This window comes from Chiloscyllium punctatum, unplaced genomic scaffold (assembly GCF_047496795.1).
Source record: "Chiloscyllium punctatum isolate Juve2018m unplaced genomic scaffold, sChiPun1.3 scaffold_220, whole genome shotgun sequence".
In the NCBI taxonomy this organism is placed as follows: Eukaryota; Metazoa; Chordata; class Chondrichthyes; order Orectolobiformes; family Hemiscylliidae; genus Chiloscyllium; species Chiloscyllium punctatum.
Genome location: NW_027309954.1, coordinates 1 through 22,544, shown reverse-complemented (window position 1 = coordinate 22,544; position 22,544 = coordinate 1).

Genomic DNA, 22,544 nt, shown 5'->3' with positions numbered 1-22,544 from the left:
CCTCCCCACATGGAGGGGGGAGGGGGCTGAGGGAACGGATATTGGGCACTCCACCACCCGGATAGGCCCTTTCTGTCCTATTCCAGGCTGTTTCTCCTGGAATGGGAGAAAGGGAGGAGGGAGGGTGGGATGGGTGGCCCTGCTGTTAGTGCTGGTGTAGGTGTGGGACGGTGTCATGGTGAGGTGTCCGGAGGGAGTCAGTCAACAGTGTTGTATGCATGCAGCATTATTCGTGTCGGGGAGTGGGGTAATGTGGAGGGAAGGGGAGGCGAAGGTGCTGCATGCAGCAGTGAGCGTGGTGGAGCATGAGCCTTGTTTGGGGGTCGGTGCTATAACAGATATACAGTGAGTGTGAGGGAGCAGAGAGAATACGGTGACACTTATCTTGGAAGAGCGGGGAAGGTGACTGAAGCTTGTCCTGTATTGCTGGGCATTTCTTCAGACCACATATACTGCACTGAGCTGGGTGGTGAGCTCAGACCATGCTCGTTGGGTCTGGTGGTGTGGCCTCCTCTGGGAAGAAAATGGTCTCATTCTGTACTGGCCCATCCACCAGGACCTCGGTGGCCCTGTCAACAAACCGCTGTGTAATTGCCCATGATCTGCCATGTTCGAGGAAAACTGTGCAGGGCAGCTCCGAACTGAGAAAGCTCAACCGGGTGCCCATTGGCCTTTTCAAGGTGGCACCAGTGCCAGAGATCACAGAATATCCAGGGGCATACGGGCGATGGTGAGTACCAACCGCCATGATGGGTGGGAGAATCAGGCTGGTATTGAATGGGAGGAACACCATGGGGTGGGCTGGGTAGTTAATGAGATGAGTCCGATACGATAGCACCAGGAAATTAGCTCAGCCTCGTGTGGACGATCCCTCTGTCACACTCAAGGAAAAACAAAACAAAGATAAATTATCGTTAGAATGTGCCCAATGAGTCATAGATTCGGTTGAAAGCATTTCCACGAACAAAGATGGAGAACAAATGCTCATCTGGCCTCACACCTTTTTTTCCCATCATTCCTGGGAAGACAGGCTCATGTTACAGGATGCGATTGAAGTGTCTACATTTCAGCATTCTGAAACCTGGGAACACATCCTTCCATGACACTGTCTCACAGTCTCCCCCTCTCTGTCTATACCCCAAACCCCTCCCATGTGGTGGTATTTAAACTGATACCACCGCCATCTCTCTCTGGCAGTGATGTTCATACCCACAGCACTCCCTTGTCATGGTACAATGGAGAGATGGAGCTGTAAATGGGTGGGAGCTGTACTTCCTGTCAGTTCCAGAACGGGCTGTAAGTTTCCCCTCACTGGGCAGGGATCTAACACAGTGTTACTGAGGAATGCAATGGGTTGGTGTACAGAGCTCTACATGCCGGGAGGGTAACTGCTCCTGGTTTACAGATTAATTCAGGTCGCTGTGCTGAACAGACTTTCTGGTTGACGTTTATAGATAATGCAATGATGTGGTCAGTGTAGCTCCCAGTGCTGGAAAGATATGTAGCCTGTGCACAGTACATCATGTTGGTGGGGTGGGTATAGGGGAAAGGTGATGGACAGTTGAAAGAGATTCTGGGACGTTCTGCCCCCGACAATCTATAACTGACATTCCCCGGAACGTTCTGCCCCCAACATTCCAAAACTGACATTTTTTTCAGTATTTCAGAACTTCCCATTTGTTATTCCAGCTCCAATTATTTTAATAAATCCCTGAATACAGGGACACATTTGAAAATCTCACTGGATCCCAAATCAAAGGGGTACCTTTGCCTCCAGGCTGATGGATAATGGGTTTCTTTTCCTTCCTCACAGTTAACGTAGTGACCATCTACGTCCTGCTTTATAAAGATTGTGGATTGTCTCCATGTGTCAGACGTTACCTGGGGGCCATGGCAGCGGCGGATCTCCTGGTCATTATCCTCGACCTGATCCTGAGACACATTCCCATTGTTTATCGGGAACAGTTTTATTTCCTGGTGGACTCCGTCCCCGTGTGTAATATCCACGCCGTCCTGCTTTATACAGCCACTGACTGCTCTGTCTGGTTCACCGTCACTTTCACCTTTGATCGGTTTGTGGCCATTTGTTCCCAGAAGCTGAAAAGTAAATATTGCAGTGAGAAAACGGCGGCTGTGGTTCTGGGAGCAGTGACTGTGCTGAGCTGTTTAAAGAACATTTCCTGGTATTTTATGCTTACGGCTCGGTATCGGCTGTGGAACCGCCCCTGGTTTTGTGATGTAACAGACGCTGTTCTATTCTCCAGTGTCTGGGTCACAATCGAGTTCCTCCACCACATTCTAACCCCGTGTGTCCCATTTCTCCTGATTCTGCTGCTCAATGTTCTCACCGTCAGACACATTTTAGTGACCAGCAGAGCCCGCAGGAGACTCCGCGCTCACACCAATGGGGACGCTCAGTCTGACACTGAAATGAGAAACCGAAAAAAATCCATCATTTTACTGTTTGTGATCTCGGCCAATTTCATCCTGTTATGGTCAATGTTAATGCTGTATTCTATATGGAGCCGGATGTGGTGGATTGGGTATCGGTCTGTGTATCTCGATGCCTACGTGCAGGAATTGGGCTTCATGCTGCAGCTCCTCAGTTGCTGCACAAACACCGCGATTTATGCCGTGACCCAGACTAAGTTCAGGCAGCAGCTGAAGAATGTGCTGAAATATCCCTTCACCCAAATCCATCCATCCATCAAATTCCCTCATTAATCAATCCATCCGGGATATTCTCATTTCAGTTCAATGTTTCAGTGATGGAGCAGCCTGTCGCTATGGTAACAGACTGAGGGTAGCGCTGGTTTGTCCATCCTTATTCCCAGGGGGGTTACAGGGAAACATTTCAATGTTTCTCACAACTCAGGGGCCACTGAGAAAAGGCACCATCCCACTGACTGTATCCATCACTTCCATTTGTAACCAATAAAAATGTTGATTAAATCGTGCTGAGCAGCAGAGTGACCGATGTTGTTGTGTGTCTTTGTGTTGGAGAAGCTGAGCTAGAGAGAGACAGACTCAGCCCCAAGTCCTGGGCCTCAGGGAAGGGGAGGGCACCGCGCCCTGAGCTCAGGAGCTGGGTTTAACTCCCCCTGTCCCACCACTGCAGCCTGGTCTCCCCATTTCATCTTCCCCCCACTTTCTACACAATTCTCTCCCTCTTTCTCACCACCCCTCCTCTTCACATTCCCTCGTTCCCCCTCTCACACACAACCCCCAACACCGGTTTCTCCACCTGCCTCCTCTCTTCCCTTTTCCCTCACCCTCACTCTCTCTGTCCTGCCGTCTCTGTCTCCCTCCAGCATTTCCATCTATACCCCATTTTCCCCTCCTCCTACCTCCCACATCTGCCACCCCCCACCACAGGCAGCCTCACGACCAATCACACCCCCAACCCCCAGTCACTGGGTCAGAGGAAGACGGAAGGAGCAGGAAAACAGATTGTGACTGAGAGAAAGGGTGGGAGGGAGAGCGATTCAGTCAGAGACAAAAAGAGGGAGGTGGGGACAGAGAGAGACACTGATTGAGGGGGTCAAGAGTGATAAGGTGGTGCAAGAGTGAAGGAGCGGAGGGAGAGAGAGAGGGGCAAGGGAGAGATAGGGTGAGAAACTGGAGGGCGAGAGAGGGGAGGGAGGTGGGGAGGGAGAGAGAGAGGGAGGGAGAGGGTGACAGAGGGGATGGGAGAGAGGGGGAGTGCGAGAGAGGGGAGAGTGGGAGGGAGAGGATGAGAGAGGGGAGGGAGGGTGGGGAGGGAGAGAGAGAGGAAGGGAGAGGGCGAGAGAGGGGATGGGAGAGTGGGGGAATGCGAGAGAGGAGAGAGTGTGAGGGAGAGGATGAGAGAGGGGAGGGAGAGAGGGGACAGTGGGAGGGGACGGAGAGAAAGAGGGAGGGAGAGGGCGAGAGAGGGGATGGGAGAGGGGGGAGGGCGAGAGAGGGGAGAATGGAAGGGAGAGGACGAGAGAGGGGAGGGAGGGTGGGGAGGGCGAGAGAGGAGAGAGGTTGAGAGAGCGGAGGACACGACAGGCGAGGGAAGGAGAGGACGGCGAGAAAGGGGAGCGTGAGAGAGGAGGAGGGTGAGAGAGAGGAGGGCGTGAGAGAGGAGCGTGATAGACGGTAGGGTGAGAGAGAAGAGGGCGAGAGAGGGGGATGGTGAGAGAGGGGGGTGCGAGAGAGGGGGAGCGAGGTGAAGGCGAGAGGGATGGAGAGGGCGAGAGAGGGGAGGGCGATAGAGGGGAGGGAGCGGAGGGCAAGAGAAGGGTGAGGGTGAGAGGGGGAGTGCGAGGGGGATGGCGAGAGAGGGGAGTGAAGGACGTGAGGGTGAGAGGGAAGGAGAGGGCGAGAGAGGGGAGGGCGAGACAGCAGGGAGGGCGTGAGAGATGATGGAAGGAGGGGAGGGCGAGAGGGAGAGAGGGAGCAAGAGAGGGTAGGGAGTGAGGGGAGGGCGAGAGAAGGGTGAGAGTGAGAGAGGGGAGGACGAGAGAGGAGGAGGGTGAGAGAGGGGGAAGAGGGAGGGGAGGCGAGAGTGAGGGAGAGAGTGAGAGAGGGGAGTGAAGCGAGGGCGAGAGGAAGGGAGAGGGCGAGAGACGAGGGCGAGTGAGGGGATGGAGAGTTTGGAGGGCAAGAGGGGGATGGAGGCAGGAGAGGGCGAGCGAAGGGTGGGAAGGGAGGGCAAGAGGAAGGGAGAGGGTGAGAGAGGGGACGGAGGGAGGGGAGGGTGAGAGGAAAGGAGAGGTTGAGAAAGGTGAGGCAGCACGAGTGAGGGGGAGGGCAAGAGAGGGGGAGGGCGAGAGAGAGGGGAGAGGGAGGGCAGGGCGAGAGGGAGGGAGAGTGCGAAAGAGGTGAGGGAGGGTTTGGAGGGCGAGAGAGGTGGAGAGGGAGGGGTGAGAGAGAGAGTGGAGATGTTGAGAGAGAGGAGGACGAGACAGAGGCGGTAGGGAGGGGAGCGCGAGAGAGAGGGAGAGTGTAAGACGGGAGTGTAAAAGAGGGGAGTGCGAGAGAGGAGGAGGGCGAGAGAGAGGAGGACCAGAGAGGGGACGGCAAGAGAGAGGGGAGAACTAGAGAGGGGGACAGAGAGAGGGGGGACAGAGAGGGAGGGAGACAGAAAGAAGTGGAAGAGAGAGAAGGGGGACAGAGAGAGGGGGACAGAGAGGGGGGACAGAGAGGGATGGAGACAGAAAGAAGGGGGACAGGGAGAAGGGGACCGAGTGAGGGGGGATAGAGAGGGATGGAGACAGAAAGAAGTGGGACAGAGAGAAGGGGGACAGAGAGAGGGGGGACAGAGTGGGGGGGGGAAGAGCAGGCGGGCGGACAGAGAGGGGGGTCAGAGAGAGTGGGTCAGAGAGAGGGTGAACAGGGAGAGGGTGGACATACAGAGGGGGCAGAGAGAAGGGGACAGACAGCGCGGGAACAGAGAGAGGGTGGACAGAGAGAGGGTGTGCAGGGAGTTGGGGGACAGAGAGAGGGGGGATAGAGAGAGGGCTGACAGAGAGATGGGGGGACAGAGAGAGACGGACGGCGGGCAGAGAAAGCGGGACAGAGAGAGGGGTGATAGAGAGAGGTGGAACAGAGAAAAGGGGGACAGAGAGAGGGGGAGAGAGAGAGGCGGATAGAGAGAGGGGGAACAGAGAGAAGGGGTCAGAGAAAGGGGGACAGAGAGAGGGTCGATAGAGAGAGGGGACAGAGAGAGGGGGCCGGGGTGCAGAGAGAGTGGGGACAGTGAGGGGCGGGGATAGAGAAAGGGGTACAGTGAGTGGGGGAACAAATAGGCGGGACAGAGAGGTCTACAGAGAGTGGGGGGACAGAGAATTGTGGACAGAGACAGGGGAGACATTGAGAGCGGGGACAGAGGGGAGGAACAGAGAAGGGACAATATAGGGGGGGACAGAGATGGGGTACAGAGAGATAGGGACATAGAGAGGGGTGACGGTGAGAGGCGGGACAGTGGGGGACAGAGGGGGATAGAGAGAGGGGAACAAAGAGGGTGTACAGAAAGTGGGGGACAGAGAGAGGGGGTGACAGAGAAAGGGGGCACTGTGAGGGCGTACAGAGAGAGGGGGCAGAGAGTGGGGGGGGCAGAGAGAGACGGGGCACAGAGAGACGGGGCACAGAAAGCGGGGGGCTTGGCATGGAGATGGAGAGAGGGGTGGACAGAGAGAGGAGGACAGAGAGGAGAGGGACAGAGAAAAGGGGGCAGAGAGAGAGGGACAGAGAGAGAGGGACAGAGAGTTGGGACAGAGATAGGGGACAGAGAGAGGGGGCAGAGAGAGGGGGGTGCAGAGAGAGGGGGCAGAGAGAGATGGGGCAGAGAGAGAGGGGGCAGAGATCAAGGTGGGACAGAGCGAGGGGTGACAGAGACGGGGGGACAGAGACAGGGAGTACAGAGAAATGGGGGGATAGAGAGAGGGGGCACAGAGCGAGTGGGGACAGAGAGAGGTGGGCAGAGAGAGGGGGGACAGAGCAAGGGGGGCAGAGATAATGCGTTTAGAGAGAGTGGGGTCAGAGAGAGGGGACAGAGAGAAGGGGGCAGAGAGAGGGGGCAGAGAGAGGGGGCAGAGAGCGCGGGAACAGACAGAGGGCGGACAGAGAGGGGGGGACGGAGAGAAGGGGGACAGAGAGGGGAGACAGAGAGGGAGGGGACAGAGGGGAGACAGAGAAGAGGGGGACAGAGAGGGGGACAGAGAGGGGTGTACAGAGAGGGGGGGGAAGGGAGATGGGGGACGGGGGTGCAGAGAGTGGGGTACAGAGAGGGGGGACAGAGAAAGGGGGGACAGAGAGAGGGGGGACCGAGAGAGAGAGGAGGGACAGAGAGAGTGGGGGGACAGAGAGAGGGGGGACAGAGAGGGAGAGGACAGAGGGGGACAGAGAAGAGGGGGACGGGGGCGTACAGAGAGAGGGGGACAGAGAGAAGGGGGACAGAGAGAGGGGGAACAGAGAGATAGGAGGACAGAGAGAGTCCGGTCAGAGAGAGTGGGGTCAGAGAGAGGGTGAACAGGGAGAGTCGGGTCAGAGAGAGTGGGGTCAGAGAGAGGGTGAAAAGGGAGAGGGTGGACAGACAGAGGGGGCAGAGAGAAGGGGACAGACAGCGCGGGAACAGAGAGAGGGTGGTCAGAGAGAGGGTGTGCAGGGAGTTGGGGGACAGAGAGGGGGGGATAGAGAGAGGGCTGACAGAGAGATGGGGGGACAGAGAGAGACGGACGGCGGGCAGAGAAAGCGGGACAGAGAGAGGGGTGATAGAGAGAGGTGGAACAGAGAAAAGGGGGACAGAGAGAGGGGGAGAGAGGAGAGGGACAGAGAAAGGCAGAACAGAGAGTTGGGACAGAGATAGAGGGACAGAGAGAGAGGGACAGAGAAGGGGGCAGAGAGAGGGGGAGAGAGAGAGGGGGCAGAGAGCGAGGGGGACAGAGAGAAGGGGACAGAGAGAGTGGGGTCAGAGAGGGTGGGGTCAGAGAGGGGGGTCAGAGAGAGAGGGTCAGAGAGAGGGGGCAGAGAGCGTGGGAACAGACAGAGGGCGGACAGAGAGAGAGGGGGAGCAAAGAGGGGGGCAGAGAGAGGGTGGAAAATGAGAGGGCGACAGAGAGAGGGGCTAACATGCGAGGGAGCCGGGGGTTCAGAGAGAGGGGGGACAGTGAGAGGGGGACAGAGAAAGGTGTATAGAGAGGGGGGCAGAGAGGCGGGGAGAGAGGTGTACAGAGAGTGGGGGGACAGAGAGAGGGTAGACATTGAGAGCGGGGACAGAGGGGGGGAAACAGAGAGGGGAAACAGAGATGGGGTACAGAGAGAGGGGGACAGTGAGAGGCGGGACAGGGGGTACAGAAGGGGGAATAGAGATAGGGGAACAAAGAGGGTACAGAGAGTGGGCGACAGAGAGAGGATCGATAGAGAGAGGAGGCAGAGAGTGGGGGACAGAGAGACGGGTGACAGATAGCGGGGGGCGTGAAAGGGGGATGGAGCGAGGGGTGGACAGAGAGAAGGGGACAGAGAAAGGAGGGCAGAGAGAGAGGGACAGAGAGAGAGGAACAGAGAGTGGGGGCAGAGAGAATTGGGACCGAGAGTGGGAACAGAGAGAGGGCTGACAGAGAGATGGGGGGACAGAGAGAGATGGACGGGGGGCAGAGAGAGAGGGGGGCAGAGAGAGTGGGACAGAGAGAGGTGGAACATAGAGAAGGGGGGCAGAGAGAGAGGGACAGAGAGAGGAGGGACGGGAGGGCGAAGAGAGGGGGACAGAGAGAGGGGGACAGAGAGGAGAGTAACAGGGAAAGGGGGGAAGAGTGAGAGGGACGGGGGACAGAGAGTTGGGACAGTGATAGGGGGACAGAGAGGGGGCAGAGAGAGGGGGGCAGAGAGAGGGGGCAGCGAGAGACGGGGCAGAGAGAGACGGGGCAGAGAGCAAGGTGGGACAGAGCGAGGGGGGACAGAGATAGGGGGACAGAGAGAGGGCGACAGAGAGAGGGGGACAGACAGAGGGGGACAGAGAGAGGGGCAGTGAGAGTGGGGTCAGAGAGATTGGGGTGAGAGAGAGGGGGACAGAGAGAGGGGGACAGAGAGATGGGGGGACAGAGAGAGGAGGGGCAGAGAGAGTGGGGTCAGAGAGAGAGGGACAGACAGAGGGGGACAGAGAGAGGGGCACAGAGAGAGAAGGTCAGAGAGAGTGGGGTCAGAGAGAGGGGACAGAGAGAGGGGGACAGAGAGCGCGGGACAGAGAGAGGGGGGCAGAGAGAGGGGCACAGAGAAGGGGGCAGAGAGAGGGGGAGAGAGAGAGAGGTGGCAGTGAGCGAGGGGGACAGAGAGAGGGGGTCAGAGAGAGTGGGGTCAGAGAGGGTGGGGTCAGAGAGGGGGGTCAGAGAGAGAGAGTCAGAGAGAGGGGGCAGAGAGCGTGGGAACAGACAGAGGGCGGACAGAGAGAGGGGGTGCAAAGAGGGGGGCAGAGAGAGGGTGGAAAATGAGAGGGCGACAGAGAGAGAGGGACGAAAGAGAGAGGGGCGACAGAGAGAGGGGGACAGAGAAAGGTGTATAGAGAGGGGGGCAGAGAGGCGGGGAGAGAGGTGTACAGAGAGTGGGGTGACAGAGAGTTGGGGACAGAGAGAGGGTAGACATTGAGAGCGGGGACAGAGGGGGGGGAACAGAGAGGGGAAACAGAGATGGGGTACAGAGAGAGGGGGACAGTGAGAGGCGGGACGGGGGGACAGAAGGGGGAATAGAGATAGGGGAACAAAGAGGGTACAGAGAGTGGGCGACAGAGAGAGGAGAGATAGAAAGAGGAGGCAGAGAGTGGGGGACAGAGAGACGGGTGACAGATAGCGGGGGGCGTGAAAGGGGGACGGAGCGAGGGGTGGACAGAGAGAAGGGGACAGAGAAAGGAGGGCAGAGAGAGAGGGACAGAGAACGTGGAACAGAGAGAGGGGGACAGAGAGAGAGGAACAGAGAGTGGGGGCAGAGAGAATTGGGACAGAGAGTGGGAACAGAGAGAGGGGGACAGAGAGAGGGGGTGCAGAGAGTTGGGGACAGAGTTGGGCGACAGAAAGTTGGGGGAAAGAGAGATGGGGGGACAGAGAGAGACGGACGGGGGGCAGAGAGAGAGGGGGCAGAGAGAGTGGGACAGAGAGAGAGGGATGGAGAGAGGTGGTACAGAGAGAAGGGGGGCAGAGAGAGGGGGACAGAGAGAGGAGGGACGGGAGGGCGAAGAGAGGGGGACAGAGAGAGGGGGACAGAGAGGAGAGTAACAGGGAAAGGGGGGAAGAGTGAGAGGGACGGGGGACAGAGAGTTGGGACAGTGATAGGGGGACAGAGAGGGGGCAGAGAGATGGGGGCAGAGAGAGGGGGCAGCGAGAGACGGGGCAGAGAGAGACGGGGCATAGAGCAAGGTGGGACAGAGCGAGGGGGGACAGAGACAGGGGGACAGAGAGAGGGCAACAGAGAGAGGGGGACAGAGAGAGGGGGAGTGAGAGTGGGGTCAGAGAGAGTGGGGTCAGAGAGAGGGGGACAGAGAGAGGGGGACAGAGAGAGGGGGACAGAGAGAGGGGGACAGAGAGAGGGGGACAGAGAGAGGAGGGGCAGAGAGAGTGGGGTCAGAGAGAGGGGGACAGACAGAGGGGGACAGAGAGAGGGGCACAGAAAGAGGGGCACAGAGAGAGAAGGTCAGAGAGAGTGGGGTCAGAGAGAGGGGACAGAGAGAGGGGGACAGAGCGAGCAGGACACAGAGAGGGGGCAGAGAGAGGGAGGCAGAGAGAGTGGTTTAAGAGAGAGGGGGACAGAGAGAGGGGGACAGAGAGAGGGGGTAGAGAAAGGGGGCAGAGAGAGGGGGCAGAGAGTGCGGGAACAGACATAGGGCGGACAGAGAGAGAGGAACAGAGAGGGGAGATAGAGAGGGAAGGGACAGAGGGGGGACAGAGAAGAGGGGGACTGAGAGGGGGACAGAGAGGGGTGTACAGAGAGGGAGAGACAGAGAGATGGGGGACGGGGGGGCAGAGAGTGGGGTACAGAGAGGGGGGACAGAGAGAGGGGCGAGAGAGAGAGGCGCGACAGAGAGGGGGGTACAGAGAGGGGGGACAGAGAGAGCGGGGAGAGAGAGATGGGGGACAGAGAGAGAGGAGGGACAGAGAGAGTGGGGGAACAGAGAGGGGGGGACAGAGAGGGAGAGGACAGAGGGGGGACAGAGAAGAGGGGGACGGGGTGAACAGAGAGAGGGGGACAGAGAGAGTGGGACAGAGAGAGGGGGGACAGAGAGAGGGAGGACAGAGAGAGATGGGGACAGTGAGAAGGGGACAGAGAGAGGGGAACAGAGAGAGGGGGGACAGAGAGATGGGGGACAGAGAGAGAGGGACGGGGGCGCAGAGGGAGAGGAACTGAGAGGGGGGAAAGAGAGAGAGGGCTGACAGAGAGATGGGGGGTCAAATAGAGACGGACGGGGGGGCAGAGAGAGCGGGACAGAGAGAGGGAGGATATAGTGAGGGGAACAGAGAGAAGGGGGACAGAGAGAGGGGGACAGAGAGAGATGGATAGAGAGAGGGGGAACAGAGAGAAGGGGTAAGAAAAAGGGGGACAGAGAGAGGGTCGATAGAGAGAGGGGACAGAGAGAGGGGGCCGGGGTGCAGAGAGAGGGGGAAAGTGAGGGGGGACAGAGAAAGAGGTACAGTGAGTGGGGGAACAAATAGGCGGGACAGAGAGGTCTACAGAGATTGGGGGGGCCGAGAATTGTGGACAGAGACAGGGGAGACATTGAGAGGGGGGACAGAGGGGAGGAACAGAGAAGGGACAATATAGGGGGTGACAGAGATGGGGTACAGAGAGATAGGGACATAGAGAGGGGTGACGGTGAGAGGCGGGACAGTGGGGGACAGAGGGGGATAGAGAGAGGGGAACAAAGAGGGTGTACAGAAAGTGGGGGACAGAGAGAGGGAGTGACAGAGAAAGGGGGCACTGTGAGGGCATACAGAGAGAGGGGGCAGAGAGTGGGGGGGGCAGAGACAGACGGGGCACAGAAAGCGGGGGGCTTGGCATGGAGACGGAGCGAGGGGTGGACAGAGAGAGGAGGACAGAGAGGAGAGGGACAGAGAAAAGGGGGCAGAGAGAGAGGGACAGAGAGAGGGGGACAGAGAGTTGGGACAGAGATAGGGGACAGAGAGAGGGGGGTGCAGAGAGAGGGGGCAGAGAGAGATGGGGCAGAGAGAGAGGGGGCAGAGATCAAGGTGGGACAGAGCGAGGGGTGACAGAGACGGGGGGACAGAGACAGGGAGTACAGAGACATGGGGGGATAGAGAGAGGGGGCACAGAGCGAGTGGGGACAGAGAGAGGTGGGCAGAGAGAGGGGGGACAGAGCAAGGGGGGGAGAGAGAATGCGGTCAGAGAGAGTGGGGTCAGAGAGAGGGGACAGAGAGAAGGGGCAGAGAGAGGGGGCAGAGAGAGGGGGCAGAGAGAGGGGGCAGAGAGCGCGGGAACAGACAGAGGGCGGACAGAGAGGGAGGGACAGAGAGGGAGGGGACAGAGGGGAGACAGAGAAGAGGGGGACAGAGAGGGGGACAGAGAGGGGTGTACAGAGAGGGGGGGAAGGGAGATGGGGACGGGGGTGCAGAGAGTGGGGTACAGAGAGGGGGGACAGAGAGAGGGGGGACAGAGAGAGGGGGGACCGAGCGAGAGAGGAGGGACAGAGAGAGTGGGGGGAGAGAGAGAGGGGTGTCAGAGAGGGAGAGGACAGAGGGGGACAGAGAAGAGGGGGACGGGGGCGTACAGAGAGAGGGGGACAGAGAGAGGGGGACAGAGAGAAGGGGGACAGAGAGAAGGGGGACAGAGAGAGGGGGACAGAGAGAGGGGGGGACAGAGAGAGTCGGGTCAGAGAGAGTGGGGTCAGAGAGAGGGTGAACAGGGAGAGGGTGGACAGACAGAGGGGGCAGAGAGAAGGGGACAGACAGCGCGGGAACAGAGAGAGGGTGGACAGAGAGAGGGTGTGCAGGGAGTTGGGGGACAGAGAGAGGGGGGATAGAGAGAGGGCTGACAGAGAGATGGGGGGACAGAGAGAGACGGACGGCGGGCAGAGAAAGCGGGACAGTGAGAGGGGTGATAGAGAGAGGTGGAACAGAGAAAAAGGGGACAGAGAGAGGGGGAGAGAGGAGAGGGACAGAGAAACGCGGAACAGAGAGTTGGGACAGAGATAGACGGACAGAGAGAGAGGGACAGAAAAGGGGGCAGAGAGAGGGGGAGAGAGAGAGGGGGCAGAGCGAGGGGGACAGAGAGAGGGGGACAGAGAGAGTGGGGTCAGAGAGGGTGGGGTCAGAGAGGGGGGTCAGAGAGAGGGGGCAGAGAGCGTGCGAACAGACAGAGGGCGGACAGAGAGAGGGGGTGCAAAGAGGGGGGGCAGAGAGAGGGTGGAAAATGAGAGGGCGACAGAGAGAGAGAGGGACGAAAGAGAGAGGGGCGACAGAGAGAGGGTGTAACGTGAGAGGGGGCCGGCGGTTCAGAGAGAGGGGGGAAAGTGAGAGGGGGACAGAGAAAGGTGTATAGAGAGGGGGGCAGAGAGGCGGGGAGAGAGGTGTACAGAGAGTGGGGGGACAGAGAGTTGGGGACAGAGAGAGGGTAGACATTGAGAGCGGGGACAGAAGGGGGGAACAGAGAGGGGAAACAGAGATGGGGTACAGAGAGAGGCGGACAGTGAGAGGCGGGCCGGGGGGGACAGAGGGGGGAATAGAGATAGGGGAACAAAGAGGGTACAGAGAGTGGGCGACAGAGAGAGGATCGATACAGAGAGGAGGCAGAGAGTGGGGGACAGAGAGACGGGTGACAGATAGCGGGGGGCGTGAAAGGGGGATTGAGCGAGGGGTGGACAGAGAGAAGGGGACAGAGAAAGGACGGCAGAGAAAGAGGGACAGAGAGAGAGGAACAGAGAGTGGGGGCAGAGAGAATTGGGACAGAGAGTGGGAACAGAGAGAGGGGGACAGAGAGAGGGGGTGAAGAGTGTTGGGGTCAGAGTTGGGGGAAAGAGAGATGGGCGACAGAGAGAGAGGGACGGGGGGCAGAGAGAGAGAGGGACAGAGAGAGAGAGGGGATAGAGAGAGGGCTGACTGAGAGATGGGGGGACAGAGAGATGGGGGGACAGAGAGAGATGGACGGGGGGCAGAGGGGGGGGGAAGAGAGAGTGGGACAGAGAGAGAGGGATGGAGAGAGGTGGAACAGAGAGAAGGGGGGCAGAGAGAGGGGGACAGAGAGAGGAGGGACGGGAGGGCGAAGAGAGGGGGACAGAGAGAGGGGGACAGAGAGGAGAGTAACTGAGAAAGGGGGGAAGAGTGAGAGGGACGGGGACAGAGAGTTGGGACAGAGATAGCGGGACAGAGAGGGGGCAGAGAGAGGGGCGGCAGAGAGAGGGGGCAGCAAGAGACGGGGCAGAGAGCAAGGTGGGACAGAGCGAGGGGGGACAGAGACAGGGGGACAGAGAGAGGGCGACAGAGAGAGGGGGACAGAGAGAGGGGGGCAGTGAGAGTGGGGTCACAGAGATTGGGGTGAGAGAGAGGGGGACAGAGAGAGGGGGACAGAGAGAGGGGGACAGAGAGAGGAGGGGCAGAGAGAGTGGGGTCAGAGAGAGAAGGACAGAGAGAGAAGGACAGAGAGAGGGGGACAGAGAGAGAGGCACAGAGAGAGAAGGTCAGAGAGAGTGGGGTCAGAGAGAGGGGACAGAGGGGGGGGACAGAGAGAGCGGGACAGAGAGAGGGGGGCAGAGAGAGTGGGGCAGAGAGAGTGGTTTAAGAGAGAGGGGGACAGAGAGAGGGGGACAGAAAGAGGGGGCAGAGAGAGGGGGCAGAAAGCGCGGGAACAGACAGAGGGCGGACAGAGAGTGGGGACAGAGAGAGGAGGGCAGAGAGACGGGGCAGAGAGCGCGGGAACAGACATAGGGCGGACAGAGAGAGGGGCACAGAGAGGGGAGATAGAGGGAAGGGACAGAAGGGGTACAGAGAAGAGGGGGACTGAGAGGGGGACAGAGAGGGGTGTACAGAGAGGGGGAGACAGAGAGATGGCGGACGGGGGGCAGAGAGTGGGGTAAAAGAGGGGGGACAGAGAGAGGAATACAGAGAGAGGGGCGACAGAGAGGGGGGTACAGAGAGGGGGGACAGAGAGAGCGGGGAGAGAGAGATGGGGAACAGAGAGAGAGAGGAGGGACAGAGAGAGTGGGGGGACATAGAGAGGGGGAACAGAGAGGGAGAGGACAGAGGGGGTCAGAGAATAGGGGGATGGGGGTACAGAGAGAGGGGGACAGAGAGAGGGGGACAGAGAGAGATGGGGACAGTGAGAAGGGGACAGAGAGAGGGAGGACAGAGAGAGATTGGGACAGTGAGAAGGGGACAGAGAGAGGGGGACAGAGAGAGGGGGGACAGAGAGAGTGGTGTCTGAGAGAGTGGGGTCAGAGAGAGGGTGGACAGTCAGAGTGGGCAGAGAAAAGGGGACAGACAGCGTGGGAACAGAGAGAGGGTGGACAGAGAGAGGGTGTTCAGGGAGTAGGGGGATAGAGAGAGCGGGGATAGAGAGAGGGCTGACAGAGAGATGGGGGATAGAGAGAGACGGACTGGGGGCAGAGAGAGCGGCACAGAGAGAGGGGTGATAGAGAGAGGGGGAACAGAGAAAAGGGGGACAGAGAGAGGGGGACAGAGAGGAGAGGGACAGCGAAAGGCAGAACAGGGAGTTGGGACAGAGATAGAGGGATAGAGAGAGGGGGGGAGAGAGGGGGCAAAGAGCGAGGGGGGACAGAGACGGGGTACAGAGACAGATGGTACAGAGGCAGGGGGACAGAGACATGATGGGATAGAGAGAGGGGGGACAGAGAGAGGGAAGACAGAGAGAGGGGGCAGAGAGAGTGGTGTCAGAGAGAGTGGGGTCAGAGAGGGGGGTCAGAGAGAGGGGGCTCAGAGAGAGGGGGCAGAGAGCGTGGGAACAGACAGAGGGCGGACAGAGAGAGGGGGTGCAGAGAGGGGGGGGCAGAGAGAGGGTGGAGGGTGGAAAATGAGAGGGCGACAGAGAGAGGGACGACAGAGAGAGGGACGAAAGAGAGAGGGGCGACAGAGAGAGGGGGTAACGTGAGAGGAGGCCGGGGGTGCAGAGAGAGGGGGGACAGTGAGAGGGGGACAGAGAAAGTTGTATAGAGAGGGGGGCAGAGAGGCGGGAAGAGAGGTGTACAGAGAGTGGTGGGACAGAGAGTTGGGGGCAGAGAGAGGGTAGACATTGAGAGCGGGGACAGAGAGGGGGGAACAGAGAGGGGAAACAGAGATGGGGTACAGAGAGAGGGGAACAGTGAGAGGCGGGACGGGGGGGACAGGGGGGAATAGAGATAGGGGAACAAAGAGGTTACAGAGAGTGGGCGACAGAGAGAGGATCGATAGATAGAGGAGGCAGAGAGTGGGGGACAGAGAGACGGGTGACAGATAGCGGGGGGCGTGAAAGGGGGACTGAGCGAGGGGTGGACAGAGAGAAGGGGACAGGGAAAGGAGGGCAGAGAGAGAGGGACAGAGAACGTGGAACAGAGAGAGGGGGACAGAGAGAGGGGGACAGAGAGAGGGGGTGCAGAGAGTTGTGGACAGTGTTGGGGGACAGAAAGTTGGGGGAAAGAGAGATGGGGGGACAGAGAGAGAGGGACGGGGGCAGAGAGAGAGGGACAGAGAGAGATGGGGGATAGAGATAGGGCTGACAGAGAGATGGGGGAACAGAGAGAGACGGACGGGGGAGAGAGAGAATGGGCAGAGAGAGAGGGACAGAGAGAGGGGGGATAGAGAGAGGTGGAACAGAGAGAAGGGTGACAGAGAGTGGGGGACAGAGAGAGGGGGACAGCGAGAGGAGGGACGGGTGGGCGAAGAGAGGGGGACTGAGAGAGAGGGACAGAGAGGAGTGGGACAGAGAAAGAGGGGCAGAAAGAGAGGGACGGGGGGTACAGAGAGTTGGGACAGAGATAGGGGGACAGAGAGGGGCCAGAGAGAGGTGGGGCAAAGAGAGGGGGCAGAGAGAGGGGGCAGAGAGAGACAGGGCAGAGAGCAAGGTGGGACAGAGTGAGGGGGACAGAGACAGGGGGACAGAGTTGGGGCGACAGAGAGAGGTGGACAGAGAGAGCGGAGCAGGGAGAGTGGGGTCAGAGAGAGTGGGGTCAGAGAGAGTGGGGTCAGAGAGAGAGGGGGCAGAGAGAGAGGGGGCAGAGAGAGGGGGGTCAGAGAGGGTGGTCAGAGAGAGGGGACTCAGAGAGAGGGGGACAGAGAGAGGGGTGACAGAGAGACGGGAACAGTGAGAGAGGGGGACAGAGAGAGGGGGGATAGAGACAGGGGGACAAAGACATGGGGGGATAGAGAGATGGGGACAGAGAGAGGGGAGACAGAGAGAGAGGGGGCAGAGAGAAGGGGGACAGAGAGAGGGGGGCAGAGAGAGGGGGGACAGAGAGAGGGGGGACAGAGAGAGGGGGACAGAGAGAGGGAGGAGAGAGCAAGGGGGGCAGAGAGAGAGGAACAGTGAGAGGGCGACAGAGAGGGACAGAGAGAGGGGCAACAGAGAGAGGGGGTACGGGGAGGGGGGAACAGCAAGAGAGGGGACAGAGAGTGGGGACAGATCGGGGGGGCAGAGAGAGGGGGGACAGAGAGAGGGGGCCAGAGAGAGCGGGACAGAGAGAGGATGGACAAAGCAAGGGGGGTCAGAGAGAGGGGAACAGTGAGAGGGCGACAGAGAGAGGGGCGACCGAGTGAGGGGTTACGGGGGAGCAGAGAGGGGGTCAGCGAGAGTGGGGGACAGGAAGGGGGGGGACAGTAAGAAGGGGGAGCAGCGAGAAGGTGGTCAGTGAGAAGGGGGACTGAGAGAGGGGTACAGAGGGAGGTGGGATAGAAAGTGGGGGACAGAGAGTGGGGACAGAGTTAGGGGGCAGAGAGAGGGGGCACAGAGAGAGAGGGCGTAATAGGGGGCAGAGAGAGAGGTTCATGGAGAGCGGGTCAGAGCAAGGGAGTTCAGAGAGAGGGGGGACAGAGAGAGTGGGGACAGAGAGAGAGTGACAGAGAGGAGGGGGACAGAGAGGAGCGGGAGAGAGAGGGGCAGAGAGAGAGAGGCAGAGAGACAGGGACAGAGAGTGGGGGATAGAGAGAGAGGGGAGCAGAGAGAGGGGTCAGAGAGAGGGGGCAGAGAGAGAGAAGGGAACAGTGAGCATGGGACACAGAGTGGGGACAGAGAGAGGGGGACGGGGGCAGAGAGGTGTTCAGGGAGACAGAGCGAGGGAGACAGGGAGGAGGGACAGAGAGATGGTGGACAGAGAGAGGGGACAGAGAGAGGGGGACAGAGAGAGGGGGTACAGAGAGTTGGGGGACAGAGATGGGGTACAGAGAGAAAGGGACAGAGAGAGGGGGGACCGAGAGAGGGTGGACCGCGAGTGGGGGGTCCGGGGTGGATGTACAGGGGGGGCAGGAGGGGCAGTGATGTGGGACAGAGAGGCGGGACAGAGAGGCGGGACGGGGGGTGGGGACAGAAAGTCGGGGACAGAGAGAGGGGAGACAGTGAGGGGGACAGAGGGGAGAACAGAGAAGGGGGACAGAGAGGGGGGACAGAGAGAGGTGGACAGAGAGAGGGGGACAGAGAGAGTGGGACAGAGAGAGAGGAAACAGTGAGGGGGACAGAGGGGGGAACAGAGAAGGGGGACCGAGAGGGGGGACAGAGACACGGGGACAGAGAGAGGGGGACAGAGAGTAGGGGACAGAGAGTAGGGGACAGAGAGGAGGGGGACAGAGAGGAGGGGGCAGAGGGGGGGGACAGCGAGAGGGGGACAGAGAGATGGGGTCACAGACGGGGGACAGAGCGAGAAGGAGGCAGTGAGAGGTGGACAGTGAGAGTGGAGACAGAGAGAGGGGGACAGAGAGAGTGGGACAGAGAGAGGAGGGACAGAGGGGGTACAGAAAGATGAGGGACATAGAGAGGAGGCCATAGAAGGGCAGAGAGAGGGCTTCAGGGAGGGGACAGAGAGAGGGGCAAAGAGAGAGGGGGGCAGAGGGGGGTAACAGAGAGAGGGCAGACAGAGAGGGGGGGACAGAGAGAAGGGGACAGAGAGAGGGGTAAAGAGAGGGGGACAGAGAATGGTGGGACAGAGAGCGTGGGAACAGAGAGATGGCAACAGAGAGACGGGGACAGAGAGAGGGGGTCATGGTGGGCAGGGAGAGGGGTAACAGAGTGAGGGTCAAAGGGAGAGGGGGGCAGAGAGGGTGGGGACAGAGAGCGGGGCACAGAGACGGGCACAGAGAGAAGGTCACAGAGAAAGTGGGGACAGAGAGAGGGCGACAGAGAGAAGGGGACAGAGAGAGAGGGATAGATGGGGGGGCAGAGAAATGGGTAACAGAGCGAGCGGGGACAGAAAGAGGGGGGACAGAGAGAGGTGGGACAGAGAGAGTTGGGACAGAGAGAGTGGGGACGGGGGGCAGAGAGTGGGGGGACAGAGAGAGGGGATCATGGGGGGCAGAGAGAGGGGGCACAGAGAGGGGCACGGAGAGAAGGTCACAGAGAGAGGGGGACAGAGAAAGTGGGGACAGAGAGAGGGGGGCAGAGAGAGGGGAGAGAGAGAGGGGCACAGAGAGACAGGGACAAATGGGGGTGAGAGACATGGGTGACAGAGAGAGTGGGGACAGAGGGAGAGGGGACAGAGGGAGGGGGACAGAGAGGGTGGGGTCAGAGAGGGTGGACAGAGAGCATGGGAACAGAGAGCTGGGGACTGAGAGCGGGAGACAGAGAGTCGGGGGACAGAGAGAGAAGGACAGAGAACAGGAATAGAGAGAGGGACAAAGAGAGGAACGACAGACAGAGGGGCGACAGAGAGCGGGGGACAGAGAGGGGGGACGGGGGATAGTGAAAGGGGACAGAGAGAAAGGAGGGGCAGAGAGGGGGGGACAGAGAGAGAGGGACAGAGCGAGGGGTCGACAGAGAGGGGGTGAACGGGCGGACAGAGAGAGGGATGGTCAGTGACTAGGGGACGGGGCGGCAGCGTGAGGGGAGACAGAGAGAGGGGGGGATAGAGAAAGGCCGACAGAGAGAGGGGGTCAGTGAGAGGGCGGTCAGAGAGAGTGAACTGAAAGAGGGGGACAGAGAGAGGGGAACAGAGAGAGGGGAATATTGATAGGGAGACAGAGAGAGGGGGGAACAGAGCGAGGGGTGGACAGAGAGGGGGTGGACGGGCGGACAAAGAGAGGATGGTCAGAGACTGGGGGACGGGGGGGGAAGAGAGAGTGGGATAGCGAGAAGGGGTCAGAAAGGTGGGAAAGAGAAATGGGACAGAGAGAGAAGACGAGCAGAGATAGGGGGACAGAGAGGAGGGGATAGAGAGAGGGGGGCAGAGAGAGGGGGACAGAGAGAGGGGGACAGAGTGAGCGTGACAGAGTGAGGGGGTCAGAGGGGGGGACACAGAGCAGGGGACAGAGAGAGGTCGAAGGTTGGGGGAACAGCGAGAGGGGGGGACAGAGAGGGGGATAGTGAAAGGGGGACAGAAAGAGAGGAGGAGCAGAAATAGCGGGACATAGAGAGGGGGACAGCGTGAGGGGTGGACAGAGAGAGAGAGTGGGGTGTCAGAGTGAGGGGGTCAGAGACAGGGGGTCAGAGAGAGCGGGACAGCGAGAGGGGGACAGCGAGAGGGGGGCAGAGTGAAGGATGGACAGAGAGGGGGTGGACGGGCGGACAGAGGGAGGAATGGTCAGAAACTGGGGGACAGAGAGAGGGGGGCAGCGAGAGGGGGGATGGGGGGAGAGTGAAAGGGGGACAGAGAAAGAGGAGGAGCAGAGATAGGGGACAGAGAGAGGGGGTTCAGAGTGAGGGGGTCAGAGATGGGGTCAGAGAGTGGGGGACAGCGAGAGGGGGACAGCGAGAGGGGGACAGCGAGGGGGGACAGAGTGAGCGGGACAGAGTGAGATGGTCAGAGAGAGAAGATCAGAGAGAGGGGGACAGAGAGCGGGGGACAGAGAGAGTGGGACAGGGAGAAGGGGACAGAGATGTGTGGTCAGAGAGAGTGGGGGACAGAGAGGGGGGACAGAGACAAAGGGACAGAGAGATGGAGACAGAGAGATGGGAACAGAGAGAGTGGGGGATAGAGAGACAGAGGGACAGAGAAAGAGGGGAACAAAAAGAGAGTGGGACAGAGAGAGGGGAGGACAGAGAAACAGAGGGACAGGGAGAGTGAACAGAGAGAGGTGGCAGAGAGTTGGGAGGACAGAAAGAGGGTGACAGAGAGGGGGGCAGAGAGAGGGGGACAGAGAGAGGGGTGACAGAGAGAGGGGGGATAGAGAGACAGGGTACAGAGAGACGGGGACAGAGGGACAGGGCCAAAGAGCGTGGTACAATGAGAGATGGACAGAGAGAGTGGGACAGAGAGAGTGAGCACAGAGAGATGGGGGGCAGAGAGAGTGAGCACAGAAAGATGGGGGGCAGAGGGATGGGGGACAGAGAGAGTGGGGACAGAGAGAGTGGGGACAAGGAGAGGGGGACAGAGAGAGTGGGGACAGAGAGAGGGTAGACAGAGAGAGGGGGACAGAAAGAGGGGGAAAGAGAGAGGGGGAAAGAGAGAGGGGGGAACAGAGAGATGAGTGATAAAGAGAGGAGGTCATAGGGGGGCAGAGAGAGGGTTTCAGGGAGGGTGCTGAGAGAGGGTCACAGAGAGAGGGGCAGAGAGAGTGGGCAGAGAGAGGGAGGGCAGAGAGAGAGGGTCAGAGAGAGGGGGTCAGAGAGAGGGAGGCAGAGAGAGGGTGGGCAGAGAGAGGGTGGGCAGAGAGAGGGTGGGCAGAGAGAGGGTGGGCAGAGAGAGGGTGGGCAGAGAGAGGGGGCAGAGAGGAGGTGCAGAGAGAGGTGGACAGAGTGAGAGGTGGACAGAGAGAGGGGGGTCAGAGAGAGAGGGGACAGAGTGAGACAGGGACAGAGAGAGGGGGACATACAGAGGGGGACAGTGAGAGGGGGACAGAGAGAATGGGGACAGAGAGAGGGGGGCAGAGGGAGAAAGGGACAAAGAGTGAGGGACAGAGAGTGGGGACAGAGAGAAGGGAACAGAGAGAAGGGGACAGAGAGAAGGGGACAGAGAGAAGGGGACAGAGAGAAGGGGACAGAGAGAGGGGGGACAGACCTGGGGAACAGAGAACCGTGGGGACAGAGAGAGGGGGGGGCAGAGTGAAGGGGGATGGAGAGGGGTGAGCGAGCGAGAGCGGACAGAGAGACAAGGGGACAGGGAGGGTGGACAGAGCGAGGGGGCGGGGGGCGAGAGATAGGGGGCAGAGAGGGGGGTGACAGAGAGTCAGGGGACAGGGATGGGAGGACAGAGACAAGGGGACAGGGAGGGGGGATAGATAGAGGTGGCGGGGGGCAGAGAGAGAGGGGGACAGTGAGAGAGGGACAGAGAGAGGGAACAGAGGGGGACAGAGAGAGGCGACAGAGAGACAGTGGGACAGGAAGGGTGGACAGAGCGAGCGGGCAGAGATCGGGTGGGACAGAGAGAAGGATGACAGAGAGAGAGGCGACAGACTTAGGGGGACAGAGAGACGTGAGGACGGGGGGCAGAGAGGGGAGACAGAGAGGTGGAGAAAGAGAGAGTGGGAGACAGAGGGGGACAGGGAGAGGGCGGACAGAGAGAGGCGGATAGAGAGAGGGGAGATAGAGAGCGCAGGGACAGAGGCAGTGGGGACAGAGAGTGGGAAGACAGAGAGACGGGGGTCAGAGAGACGGGGACAGAGAGATGGGGACAGAGTGAGGGTGGATAGAGAGAGGGGGGACAGAGAGAGTGCAGACAGAGAGAGGGGGGCAGAGAGAGGGGACAGAAAGAGGGGACAGAAAGAGTGTGCAGAAAGAGGGGGCAGAAAGAGGGGACAGAAAGATGGGTCAGAGATGTGGGGCAGACAGAGGGGCAGAGAGAGAGGCAGAGAGAGGGGGATATAGAGAGGAGAGACAAAGAGGGGGACAGTGAAACGGGGGACAGAGAGCGCTGGAACAGAGAGATGGGGATAGAGAGATGGGGGACAGAGAGAGGGGTGCAGAGAGGTTGAAGAGAGAGGGGGGACAGAGAGAGATTGACAGAGAGAGGAGGG